The sequence below is a fragment of the Ascaphus truei genome, chromosome 7, assembly GCF_040206685.1.
Source record: "Ascaphus truei isolate aAscTru1 chromosome 7, aAscTru1.hap1, whole genome shotgun sequence".
In the NCBI taxonomy this organism is placed as follows: domain Eukaryota; kingdom Metazoa; phylum Chordata; class Amphibia; order Anura; family Ascaphidae; genus Ascaphus; species Ascaphus truei.
The window spans coordinates 14,420,778-14,434,467 of record NC_134489.1 but is presented as its reverse complement, the minus strand read 5'-3'; positions in this window follow the sequence as shown (position 1 = coordinate 14,434,467).

The window sequence follows — 13,690 nt, the reverse complement described above, 5'->3', positions numbered from 1 at the left end:
TAGAACAAAGCAGAGCAGGACATGGGTACTTGTGATAAGTGTTGTGTTTCACACCTTGGGACAAAGGTTTTCCTGTCCCAAGCAGACTAGGCGATGCCAGTCTTGTGGGAGGGGGGCTAGGAAAATGAGCCCCTGATTAGAATAATGCCCACCCAGTGGGCAGATACTACCTTGCTTCTCACGTGAGGTGGCAAGGGTTCATTGGGTGGAGGTAATTGATATCCAATGCCTGGCACACAAGGTTAAGGTATTGGGCTAGAATTCCATATAAACCAGTGTAAACCCTATACCCATTGTCTTTGTGTTTTTGGTCTTCGTTGTGTCTTCGTTACAACATCTGAATGATACATGATTGCCTGATGAATTGAAAATCCAGATCCTGATTGCTTTATTGCCCAACCCTAAGTACAGTACTTGCCACTCCAGAATATGCAAAAATGTTCCTGGTGCCTCAAACTTTGGCATTGGGGCTGTACTCAGCCAAGTGGGGAGGAGGCCGGTGAGCACCCAGTAGTATATCTAAGCCGCAAGCTGCTGCCCAGAGAGGTGGCATATGCCACCATTGAGAAAGAGTGTCTGGCCATATTGTGGGCTCTAAAGAAGTTACAGTCTTATTTGTATGGCAGACATTTCACGGTAATTACTGATCACAATCCTTTGAGTTGGTTACAGAGGGTGTCGGGGGAAAATGCTAAACTTTTGCGCTGGAGTCTTGCCTTACAGGAGTGGAACTTCACCTTCCAGCACAAGAAGGGAAGTGAGCATTGTAATGCTGATGGCCTTTCCTGCCAGGGCAGCCCTCAGGACTTACTAACTTCAAGAGTTGGCAGGTCAGGCCAGCCACCGGATGGGGTGGTCAGGGCAGTCCCTGCATCTTGAGTGGGGGAGGTGTGACGGGGAGAAAGGGGTTAATACCTGATTTGCTATGCATTACTGTGGTTTCCCTGTCCCCGCCATTTTTATTCCCCATTTGCAGTCCATTCCCTGCCTGCGAGTGTAAAAGACAAGATGCATTGCTTGCCATACCCTCTAACCGACATATGATGGCAGTCTAGAAGCCGGCATTTCAATGAGAAATACTAATTCTACAGTAGAACGAAAGCACCCAGAAACCTGATTTTTGAGGTGCAAATGCAGTGTAAAAATTATATTTATGCGCATGTAGGGGTTCAGTTATAACACAAACGTAACATGTTGTTTAATAAAGTGGGTAAAAACTCCAGATCTTAAATGTGAGGCAGGAGCTATTTCTTGTAAGTCCAAGCAGGAATTCCGTGGACATACAGCTGTGATATGGGTGGATGAGCTTCGGTATTTTTATGATGGAGCCTCAAAGAGATCGAGCTGATTAGCATCTTCCTGTCTAAAAGAGTTTCAGTTATGAAAAGACCCAGCAGATACCAAATAATGTATACAAAACTGACATACTGATGCACAGCAGATGTCAGGCTAGTGACCCCTCCGGGTCAAAAATCAGACTTAGTGGTGCCAAGAAATGGGTGTAGCCCAGGTATGCTAAGTGGCATGGGAGTAAACCTGACCCATGCGCCCTGTCCACCTGACAGCCCTTTTGACCGGTCTTTTGAACTGTGGGTAACTTGGCTATTTGTGGGTTGTTTTGTTCCCACGAGGGGGATTGGATCCACATGTTAAAGATAGCTTTGGCCAGTCTATAACTGTGGCTCCCCAGGTATCCCCAGTGTGATTCCTGAATTTCAATCCATGATGTATAGATGCAAGACTTTGTTCCAGCACAGCAGCAACCAGTCCAGGAGTGAAGGGGTAAACAACAACATAACCACAGGGCTTTTAAAACCAAGGCTGCATTTCTTGCACTGGAAAGCAAAGGACAATTTCTTTCGTTCCAAGGACAATTTATATTGTTCCCTTATCCCTGTGAGTGTTGTTTTAAGTGTAGTCTGCAGATGTCGTGTGTTTGTCTACTAAGGAAATAAATCACAATTTATTCTGCAACTTGTTCTGCTCAATCAAGTACCCAGAAATATAAATGTGTTGATAAAAGTTGGTGTCATCGTGACACATAGGGGACGATGGGGAGAATGGGGAATGATTGGAAGATTATGGGGGACTCTGGGGAAAATGGGGAATGTTGGGAAGATCATGTTGGATGCTAGGGAAAATGGGGAACGATGGGAAGATCATGGGGGACACTATGGAAAATGGGGAACAAAGGGAAGATTATAGGGGACGCTAGGAAAAATGGGAAATGATGGGAAGATCATAGGGGACGATGGACAGAATGGGGAACGATGGGAAGATCATGGGGGATGCTGGGGAAAATGAGGAACAATGGGAAGATCATACTGTAGGGGATGATGGGGATAATGGCAAATGATGGAAAGATCATGGGGGATGCTGGGGGAAATGGGGAACGATGGGAAGATCATGAGGGACTCTGGGGAAAATGGAGAACAATGGGAAGATCATGGGGGATGCTGGGGAAAATGGGGAACGATGGGAAGATCATGGGGATGCTGGGGAAAAAGGGGAACGATGGGAATATCATGGGGGAAGATGGGGAAAATGGGGAACGATGGGAAGATCATAGGGGATGATGAGGAGAATGGGGAACGATGGGAAGATCATGGTGGACGCTGGGGAAAATGGGGAACGATGGGAAGATCTTGGGAGATGCTGGGGAAAATGGGGAACAATTGGAATATCATAGGGGACGATGGGGAGAATGGGAAACGATGGGAAGATTATGGGGGACGCTGGGGAAAGTGGTGAACGATGGGAATATCATGGGGGATGATGGGGAGAATGGGGAACGATGGGAAGATCATGGGGGATACTGGGGAAATGGGGAATGATGGGAAGATCATGAAGGACACTGGGGAAAATGGGGAATGATGGGAAGATCATGTTGGATGCTAGGGAAAATGGATAACAATGGGAAGATCATAGTGTACAATGGCTAGAGTGGGGAATGATGGAAAGATCATGGGGACACTGGGGAAAATGGGGAATGATGGGAACATCATAGGGGAAAATGGTGAGAATGGGGAATAATGGGAAGATCATGAGGGACGCTGGGGCAAATGAGGAACAATGGGAAGATTATAGGGGATGATGGGGAGAATGGGGAATGATGGAAAGATCATGGAGGACACTGGGGAGAATGAGGAACGATGGGAAGATTATTGGGGTCGCTGGGGAAAATTGGGAACGATGGGAATATCATGGGGGACGATGGGGAGAATGGGGAACGATGGGAAGATCATGGGGGATGCTGGGGAAATGGGGAATGATGGGAAGATCATGAAGGACGCTGGGGAAAATGGGGAATGATGGGAAGATCATGTTGGATGCTAGGGAAAATGGAGAACAATGGGAAGATCATAGGGTACAATGGCTAGAGTGGGGAAAATGGGGAACAATGGGAAGATAATAGGGGACGCTAGGGAAAATGGGGAATGATGGGAAGATCATAGGGGATAATGAGGAGAATGGGGAATAATGGGAAGATCATGAGGGACGCTGGGGCAAATGAGGAACAATGGGAAAATTATAGGGGACGATGGGGAGAATGGGGAACGATGGTAAGATCATGGGGGATGCTGGGGAAAATGGGAAACGATGGAAAGATCATAGGGGACAATGGCGAGAATGGGGAACGATGGGAAGATGGGGGACATTGGGGAAATGGGGAACGATAAGAATATCATAGGGGATGCTAGTGAAAATGGGGAACGATGGGAAGATCATGGGGGACACTGGGGAAAATGGGAAACAATGGGAAGATCATAGGGGACACTGGGAAAAATGGGGAATGATGGGAAGATCATTGGGGACTCTGGGGAAAATGGGGAAAATGGGAACATCATGGGGGACGCTATGGAAAATGGGGAACGATGGGAAGATAATGGGGGATGCTGGGGAAAATGGGGAACGATGGGAAGATCATGGGGGATGATGGGAAAAAAGGGGAATGATGGGAAGATCATGGGGGACCCTGGGGAAAATGGGGAATGATGGGAAGATTATGTTGGATGCTAGGATAAATGGGGAACGATGGAAAGATCATTGGAGATGCTAGGGAAAATGGGGAACGATGAGAAGATCATAGGGGACGATGGGGAGAATGGGGAACGATTGGAATATTATGGGGGACGCTGCGGAAAATGGGGAATGATAGGAACATCATAGGGGAAAATGGTGAGAATGGGGAATAATGGGAAGATCATGAGGGACGCTGGGGCAAATGAGGAACAATGGGAAGATTATAGGGGATGATGGGGAGAATGGGGAACGATGGTAAGATCATGGGGGATGCTGGAGAAAATGGGGAACGATGGAAAGATCATGGAGGACACTGGGGAGAATGAGGAACGATGGGAAGATTATGGGGGTCGCTGGGGAAAATTGGGAATGATGGGAATATCATGGGGGACGATGGGGAGAATGGGGAATGATGGGAAGATCATGGGGGATGCTGGGGAAATGGGGAATGAAGGGAAGATCATGAAGGACGCTGGGGAAAATGGGGAATGATGGGAAGATCATGTTGGATGCTAGGGAAAATGTAGAACTATGGGAAGATCATAGGGTACAATGGCTAGAGTGGGGACAATGTGGAACAATGGAACATCATGGGGGACGCAATGGAAAATGGGGAACGATGGGAAGATAATGGGGGATGCTGGGGAAAATGGGGAACGATGGGAAGATCATGGGGGATGATGGGAAAAAAGGGGAACGATGGGAAGATCATGGGGAAAATGGGGAATGATGGGAAGATTATGTTGGATGCTAGGGAAAATGGGGAACGATGGAAAGATCATAAGGGACAATTGCGAGAATGGGGGAACGATGGGAAGATCATGGGGGACGCTGGGGAAAATGGGGAATGATGGGAAGATCTTGGGAGATGCTGGGGAAAATGGGGAACAATTGGAAGATCATAGGGGATGATGGGGAGAATGGGGAACGATGGGAAGATTATGGGGGACGCTGGGGAAAATTGGGAACGATGGGAATATCATGGGGGATGATGAGGAGAATGGGGAACGATGGGAAGATCATGGGGGATGCTGGGGAAATGGGGAATGATGGGAAGATCATGAAGGACGCTGGGGAAAATGGGGAATGATGGGAAGATCATGTTGGATGCTAGGGAAAATGGAGAACAATGGGAAGATCATAGGGTACAATGGCTAGAGTGGGGAATGATGGAAAGATCATGGCGACACTGGGGAAAATGGGGAACGATGGGAAGATAATAGGGGACGCTAGGAAAATTGGGGAATGATGGGAAGATCATAGGGGGAAATGGTGAGAATGGGGAATAATGGGAAGATCATGAGGGACACTGGGGCAAATGAGGAACAATGGGAAGATTATAGGGGATGATGGGGAGAATGGGGAACGATGGTAAGATCGTGGCGGATGCTGTCGAAAATGGGGAACGATGGAAAGATCATGGAGGACACTGGGGAGAATGGGGAACGATGGGAAGATTATGGGGGATGCTGGGGAAAATTGTGAACGATGGGAATATCATGGGGGACGATGGGGAGAATGGGGAATGATGGGAAGATCATGGGGGATGCTGGGGAAATGGGGAATAATGGATAGATCATGAAGGACGCTGGGGAAAATGGGGAATGATGTCAAGATCATGGGGACACTGGGGAAAATGGGGAACAATGGGAAGATAAAAGGGGACACTAGGGAAAATGGGGAATGATGGGAAGATCAGATGGGAAAATGGGGAGAATGGGGAATAATGGGAAGATCATGAGGGACGCTGGGGCAAATGAGGAACAATGGGAAGATTATAGGGGACGATGGGGAGAATGGGGAACGATGGGAAGATCATGGGGGATGCTGGGGAAAATGGGGAATGATGGGAAGATCATGGAGGACACTGGGGTAAATGGGGAACGATGGAAATATCATGGGGGACGATGGGGAGAATGAGGAATGATGGGAAGATCATGGGGGACGCTGGGGAAAATGGGGAATAATGGGAAGATCATAGGGGATGATGGGGTGAATGGGGAACAATGGGAAGATCATGGCGGACACTGGGGAAAATAGGAAATGATGGGAAGATCATGGGGGACCATAGGGAAAATGGGTAACGATGGGAAGATCATGGGGGACGCTAGGGAAAATGGGGAACGATGGGAAGATCATTGGAGACGCTAGGGAAAATGGGGAATGATGGGAAGATCATAGGGGACGATGGGGAGAATGGGGAACGATTGGAAAATTATGGGGGACGCTGCGGAAAATGGGGAATGATGGGAATATCATGGGGGACGATGGGGAGAATGGGGAACGATGGGAAAATCATGGAGGACTCTGGGGAAAGATTGGAAGATCATTGGGAACGCTGGGGAAAATGGGGATTGATGGGAATATCATGGGGGATGATGGAGAGAATGGGGAATGATGGGAAGATCATGGGGGATGCTTGGGAAATTGTGTAACGATGGGAAGATCATGGGGGAAGCTGGAGAAAAGGGGGAATGATGGGAAGATTATGGGGATGCTGGGGAAAATGGGGAATGATGGGAAGATCATGAGGGACGCTGGGGAGAATGGGGAACAATGGGAAGATCATGGGGGACACAGGGGAAAATGTGGAACGTTGGGAAGATCATGGAGGACACTGGGGAAAATGGGGAATGATGGGAAGATCATGTTGGATGCTAGGGAAAATGGGGAACAATGGAAAGATCATAGGAGACAATGGGGAGAGTGGGGACGATGGGAAGATCATGGGGGACGCTGGGGAAAATTGTGAACGATGGAAAGATCATGGAGGACACTGGGGAGAATGGGGAACGATGGGAAGATTATGGGGGACGCTGGGGAAAATTGTGAACGATGGGAATATCATGGGGGACGATGGGGAGAATGGGGAATGATGGGAAGATCATGGGGGATGCTGGGGAAATGAGGAATAATGGAAAGATCATGAAGGACGCTGGGGAAAATGGGGAATGATGTCAAGATAATGGGGACACTGGGGAAAATGTGGAACGATGGGAAGATAAAAGGGGACGCTAGGGAAAATGGGGAATGATGGGAAGATCAGATGGGAAAATGGGGAGAATGGGGAATAATGGGAAGATCATGAGGGACGCTGGGGCAAATGAGGAACAATGGGAAGATTATAGGGGACGATGGGGAGAATGGGGAACGATGGTAAGATCATGGGGGATGCTGGGGAAAATGGGGAACGATGCAAAGATCATGGGGGACTCAGGGGAAAATGGGGAACGATGGGAAGATCATGGAGGACACTGGGGAAAATGGGGAACGATGGGAAGATCATGGGGGACGCTGGGGTAAATGGGGAACGATGGAAATATCATGGGGGACGATGGGGAGAATGAGGAATGATGGGAAGATCATGGGGGACGCTGGGGAAAATGGGGAATAATGGGAAGATCATAGGGGATGATGGGGTGAATGGGGAACAATGGGAAGATCATGGCGGACACTGGGGAAAATAGGAAATGATGGGAAGATCATGGGGGACGCTGGGGAAAATGGGGAATGATGGGAAGATTATGGGGGACGCTAGGGAAAATGGGAAACGATGGGAAGATCATGGGGGACCATAGGGAAAATGGGTAACGATGGGAAGATCATGGGGGATGCTAGGGAAAATGGGGAACGATGGGAAGATCATTGGAGATGCTAGGGAAAATGGGGAATGATGGGAAGATCATAGGGGACGATGGGGAGAATGGGGAACGATTGGAAAATTATGGGGGACGCTGCGGAAAATGGGGAATGATGGGAACATCATAGGGGAAAATTGTGAGAATGGGGAACGATGGAAAGATCATGGAGGACACTGGGGAGAATGAGGAACGATGGGAAGATTATGGGGGTCGCTGGGGAAAATTGGGAATGATGGGAATATCGGGGGGGACGATGGGGAGAATGGGGAATGATGGGAAGATCATGAAGGACGCTGGGGAAAATGGGGAATGATGGGAAGATCATGTTGGATGCTAGGGAAAATGGAGAACAATGGGAAGATCATAGGGTACAATGGCTAGAGTGGGGAAAATGGGGAACAATGGGAAGATAATAGGGGACGCTAGGGAAAATGGGGAATGATGGGAAGATCATAGGGGATAATGAGGAGAATGGGGAATAATGGGAAGATCATGAGGGACGCTGGGGCAAATGAGGAACAATGGGAAAATTATAGGGGACGATGGGGAGAATGGGGAATGATGGTAAGATCATGGGGGATGCTGGGGAAAATGGGAAACGATGGAAAGATCATAGGGGACAATGGCGAGAATGGGGAACGATGGGAGATGGGGGACATTGGGGAAATGGGGAACGATAAGAATATCATAGGGGATGCTAGTGAAAATGGGGAATGATGGGAAGATCATGGGGGACGATGGGGAGAATGGGGAACAATGGGAAGATCATGGGGGACACTGGGGAAATTGGGGAACAATGGGAAGATCATAGGGGACACTGGGAAAAATGGGGAATGATGGGAAGATCATTGGGGACTCTGGGGAAAATGGGGAACAATGGAACATCATGGGGGACGCTATGGAAAATGGGGAACGATGGGAAGATAATGGGGGATGCTGGGGAAAATGGGGAACGATGGGAAGATCATGGGGGATGATGGGAAAAAAGGGGAACGATGGGAAGATCATGGGGGACCCTGGGGAAAATGGGGAATGATGGGAAGATTATGTTGGATGCTAGGGAAAATGGGGAACGATGGAAAGATCATAGGGGACAATTGCGAGAATGGGGGAATGATGGGAAGCTCATGGGGGACGCTGGGGAAAATGGGGAATGATGGGAAGATCTTGGGAGATGCTGGGGAAAATGGGGAACAATTGGAAGATCATAGGGGACGATGGGGAGAATGGGGAACGATGGGAAGATTATGGGGGACGCTGGGGAAAATTGGGAACGATGGGAATATCATGGGGGACGATGGGGAGAATGGGGAACGATGGGAAGATCATGGGGGATGCTGGGGAAATGGGGAATGATGGGAAGATCATGAAGGACGCTGGGGAAAATGGGGAATGATGGGAAGATCATGTTGGATGCTAGGGAAAATGGAGAACAATGGGAAGATCTTAGGTTACAATGGCTAGAGTGGGGAATGATGGAAAGATCATGGCGACACTGGGGAAAATGGGGAACGATGGGAAGATAATAGGGGACGCTAGGGAAATTGGGGAATGATGGGAAGATCATAGGGGGAAATGGTGAGAATGGGTAATAATGGGAAGATCATGAGGGACGCTGGGGCAAATGAGGAACAATGGGAAGATTATAGGGGATGATGGGGAGAATGGGGAACGATGGTAAGATCATGGGGGATGCTGGGGAAAATGGGGAACGATGGAAAGATCATGGAGAACACTGGGGAGAAAGGGGAACGATGGGAAAATCATGGAGGACTCTGGGGAAAGATTGGAAGATCATTGGGAACGCTGGGGAAAATGGGGATTGATGGGAATATCATGGGGGATGATGGAGAGAATGGGGAATGATGGGAAGATCATGGGGGATGCTTGGGAAATTGTGTAACGATGGGAAGATCATGGGGGAAGCTGGAGAAAAGGGGGAATGATGGGAAGATTATGGGGATGCTGGGGAAAATGGGGAATGATGGGAAGATCATGAGGGACGCTGGGGAGAATGGGGAACAATGGGAAGATCATGGGGGACACAGGGGAAAATGTGGAACGTTGGGAAGATCATGGAGGACACTGGGGAAAATGGGGAATGATGGGAAGATCATGTTGGATGCTAGGGAAAATGGGGAACAATGGAAAGATCATAGGAGACAATGGGGAGAGTGGGGACGATGGGAAGATCATGGGGGACGCTGGGGAAAATTGTGAACGATGGAAAGATCATGGAGGACACTGGGGAGAATGGGGAACGATGGGAAGATTATGGGGGACGCTGGGGAAAATTGTGAACGATGGGAATATCATGGGGGACGATGGGGAGAATGGGGAATGATGGGAAGATCATGGGGGATGCTGGGGAAATGAGGAATAATGGAAAGATCATGAAGGACGCTGGGGAAAATGGGGAATGATGTCAAGATAATGGGGACACTGGGGAAAATGTGGAACGATGGGAAGATAAAAGGGGACGCTAGGGAAAATGGGGAATGATGGGAAGATCAGATGGGAAAATGGGGAGAATGGGGAATAATGGGAAGATCATGAGGGACGCTGGGGCAAATGAGGAACAATGGGAAGATTATAGGGGACGATGGGGAGAATGGGGAACGATGGTAAGATCATGGGGGATGCTGGGGAAAATGGGGAACGATGCAAAGATCATGGGGGACTCAGGGGAAAATGGGGAACGATGGGAAGATCATGGAGGACACTGGGGAAAATGGGGAACGATGGGAAGATCATGGGGGACGCTGGGGTAAATGGGGAACGATGGAAATATCATGGGGGACGATGGGGAGAATGAGGAATGATGGGAAGATCATGGGGGACGCTGGGGAAAATGGGGAATAATGGGAAGATCATAGGGGATGATGGGGTGAATGGGGAACAATGGGAAGATCATGGCGGACACTGGGGAAAATAGGAAATGATGGGAAGATCATGGGGGACGCTGGGGAAAATGGGGAATGATGGGAAGATTATGGGGGACGCTAGGGAAAATGGGAAACGATGGGAAGATCATGGGGGACCATAGGGAAAATGGGTAACGATGGGAAGATCATGGGGGATGCTAGGGAAAATGGGGAACGATGGGAAGATCATTGGAGATGCTAGGGAAAATGGGGAATGATGGGAAGATCATAGGGGACGATGGGGAGAATGGGGAACGATTGGAAAATTATGGGGGACGCTGCGGAAAATGGGGAATGATGGGAACATCATAGGGGAAAATTGTGAGAATGGGGAACGATGGAAAGATCATGGAGGACACTGGGGAGAATGAGGAACGATGGGAAGATTATGGGGGTCGCTGGGGAAAATTGGGAATGATGGGAATATCGGGGGGGACGATGGGGAGAATGGGGAATGATGGGAAGATCATGAAGGACGCTGGGGAAAATGGGGAATGATGGGAAGATCATGTTGGATGCTAGGGAAAATGGAGAACAATGGGAAGATCATAGGGTACAATGGCTAGAGTGGGGAAAATGGGGAACAATGGGAAGATAATAGGGGACGCTAGGGAAAATGGGGAATGATGGGAAGATCATAGGGGATAATGAGGAGAATGGGGAATAATGGGAAGATCATGAGGGACGCTGGGGCAAATGAGGAACAATGGGAAAATTATAGGGGACGATGGGGAGAATGGGGAATGATGGTAAGATCATGGGGGATGCTGGGGAAAATGGGAAACGATGGAAAGATCATAGGGGACAATGGCGAGAATGGGGAACGATGGGAGATGGGGGACATTGGGGAAATGGGGAACGATAAGAATATCATAGGGGATGCTAGTGAAAATGGGGAATGATGGGAAGATCATGGGGGACGATGGGGAGAATGGGGAACAATGGGAAGATCATGGGGGACACTGGGGAAATTGGGGAACAATGGGAAGATCATAGGGGACACTGGGAAAAATGGGGAATGATGGGAAGATCATTGGGGACTCTGGGGAAAATGGGGAACAATGGAACATCATGGGGGACGCTATGGAAAATGGGGAACGATGGGAAGATAATGGGGGATGCTGGGGAAAATGGGGAACGATGGGAAGATCATGGGGGATGATGGGAAAAAAGGGGAACGATGGGAAGATCATGGGGGACCCTGGGGAAAATGGGGAATGATGGGAAGATTATGTTGGATGCTAGGGAAAATGGGGAACGATGGAAAGATCATAGGGGACAATTGCGAGAATGGGGGAATGATGGGAAGCTCATGGGGGACGCTGGGGAAAATGGGGAATGATGGGAAGATCTTGGGAGATGCTGGGGAAAATGGGGAACAATTGGAAGATCATAGGGGACGATGGGGAGAATGGGGAACGATGGGAAGATTATGGGGGACGCTGGGGAAAATTGGGAACGATGGGAATATCATGGGGGACGATGGGGAGAATGGGGAACGATGGGAAGATCATGGGGGATGCTGGGGAAATGGGGAATGATGGGAAGATCATGAAGGACGCTGGGGAAAATGGGGAATGATGGGAAGATCATGTTGGATGCTAGGGAAAATGGAGAACAATGGGAAGATCTTAGGTTACAATGGCTAGAGTGGGGAATGATGGAAAGATCATGGCGACACTGGGGAAAATGGGGAACGATGGGAAGATAATAGGGGACGCTAGGGAAATTGGGGAATGATGGGAAGATCATAGGGGGAAATGGTGAGAATGGGTAATAATGGGAAGATCATGAGGGACGCTGGGGCAAATGAGGAACAATGGGAAGATTATAGGGGATGATGGGGAGAATGGGGAACGATGGTAAGATCATGGGGGATGCTGGGGAAAATGGGGAACGATGGAAAGATCATGGAGAACACTGGGGAGAAAGGGGAACGATGGAAAGATTATGGGGGACGCTGGGGAAAATTGTGAACGATGGGAATATCATGGGGGACGATGGGGAGAATGGGGAATGATGGGAAGATCACGGGGGATGCTGGGGAAATGGGGAATAATGGAAAGATCATGAAGGACGCTGGGGAAAATGGGGAATGATGTCAAGATCATGGGGACACTGGGGAAAATGGGGAACAATGGGAAGATAAAAGGGGACGCTAGGGAAAATGGGGAATGATGGGAAGATCAGATGGGAAAATGGGGAGAATGGGGAATAATGGGAAGATCATGAGGGACGCTGGGGCAAATGAGGAACAATGGGAAGATTATAGGGGACGATGGGGAGAATGGGGAACGATGGTAAGATCATGGGGGATGCTGGGGAAAATTGGGAACGATGCAAAGATCATGGGGGACTCAGGGGAAAATGGGGAACGATGGAAAGATCATGGAGGACACTGGGGAGAATGGGGAACGATGGGAAGATTATGGGGGACGCTGGGGAAAATTGTGAACGATTGGAATATCATGGGGGACGATGGGGAGAATGGGGAATGATGGGAAGATCACGGGGGATGCTGGGGAAATGGGGAATAATGGAAAGATCATGAAGGACGCTGGGGAAAATGGGGAATGATGTCAAGATCATGGGGACACTGGGGAAAATGGGGAACAATGGGAAGATAAAAGGGGACGCTAGGAAAAATGGGGAATGATGGGAAGATCAGATGGGAAAATGGGGAGAATGGGGAATAATGGGAAGATCATGAGGGACGCTGGGGCAAATGAGGAACAATGGGAAGATTATAGGGGACGATGGGGAGAATGGGGAACGATGGTAAGATCATGGGGGATGCTGGGGAAAATGGGGAACGATGCAAAGATCATGGGGGACACAGGGGAAAATGGGGAACGATGGGAAGATCATGGAGGACACTGGGGAAAATGGGGAACGATGGGAAGATCATGGGGGACGCTGGGGTAAATGGGGAACGATGGAAATATCATGGGGGACGATGGGGAGAATGAGGAATGATGGGAAGATCATAGGGGACGCTGGGGAAAATGGGGAATAATGGGAAGATCATAGGGGATGATGGGGTGAATGGGGAACAATGGGAAGATCATGGCGGACACTGGGGAAAATAGGAAATTATGGGAA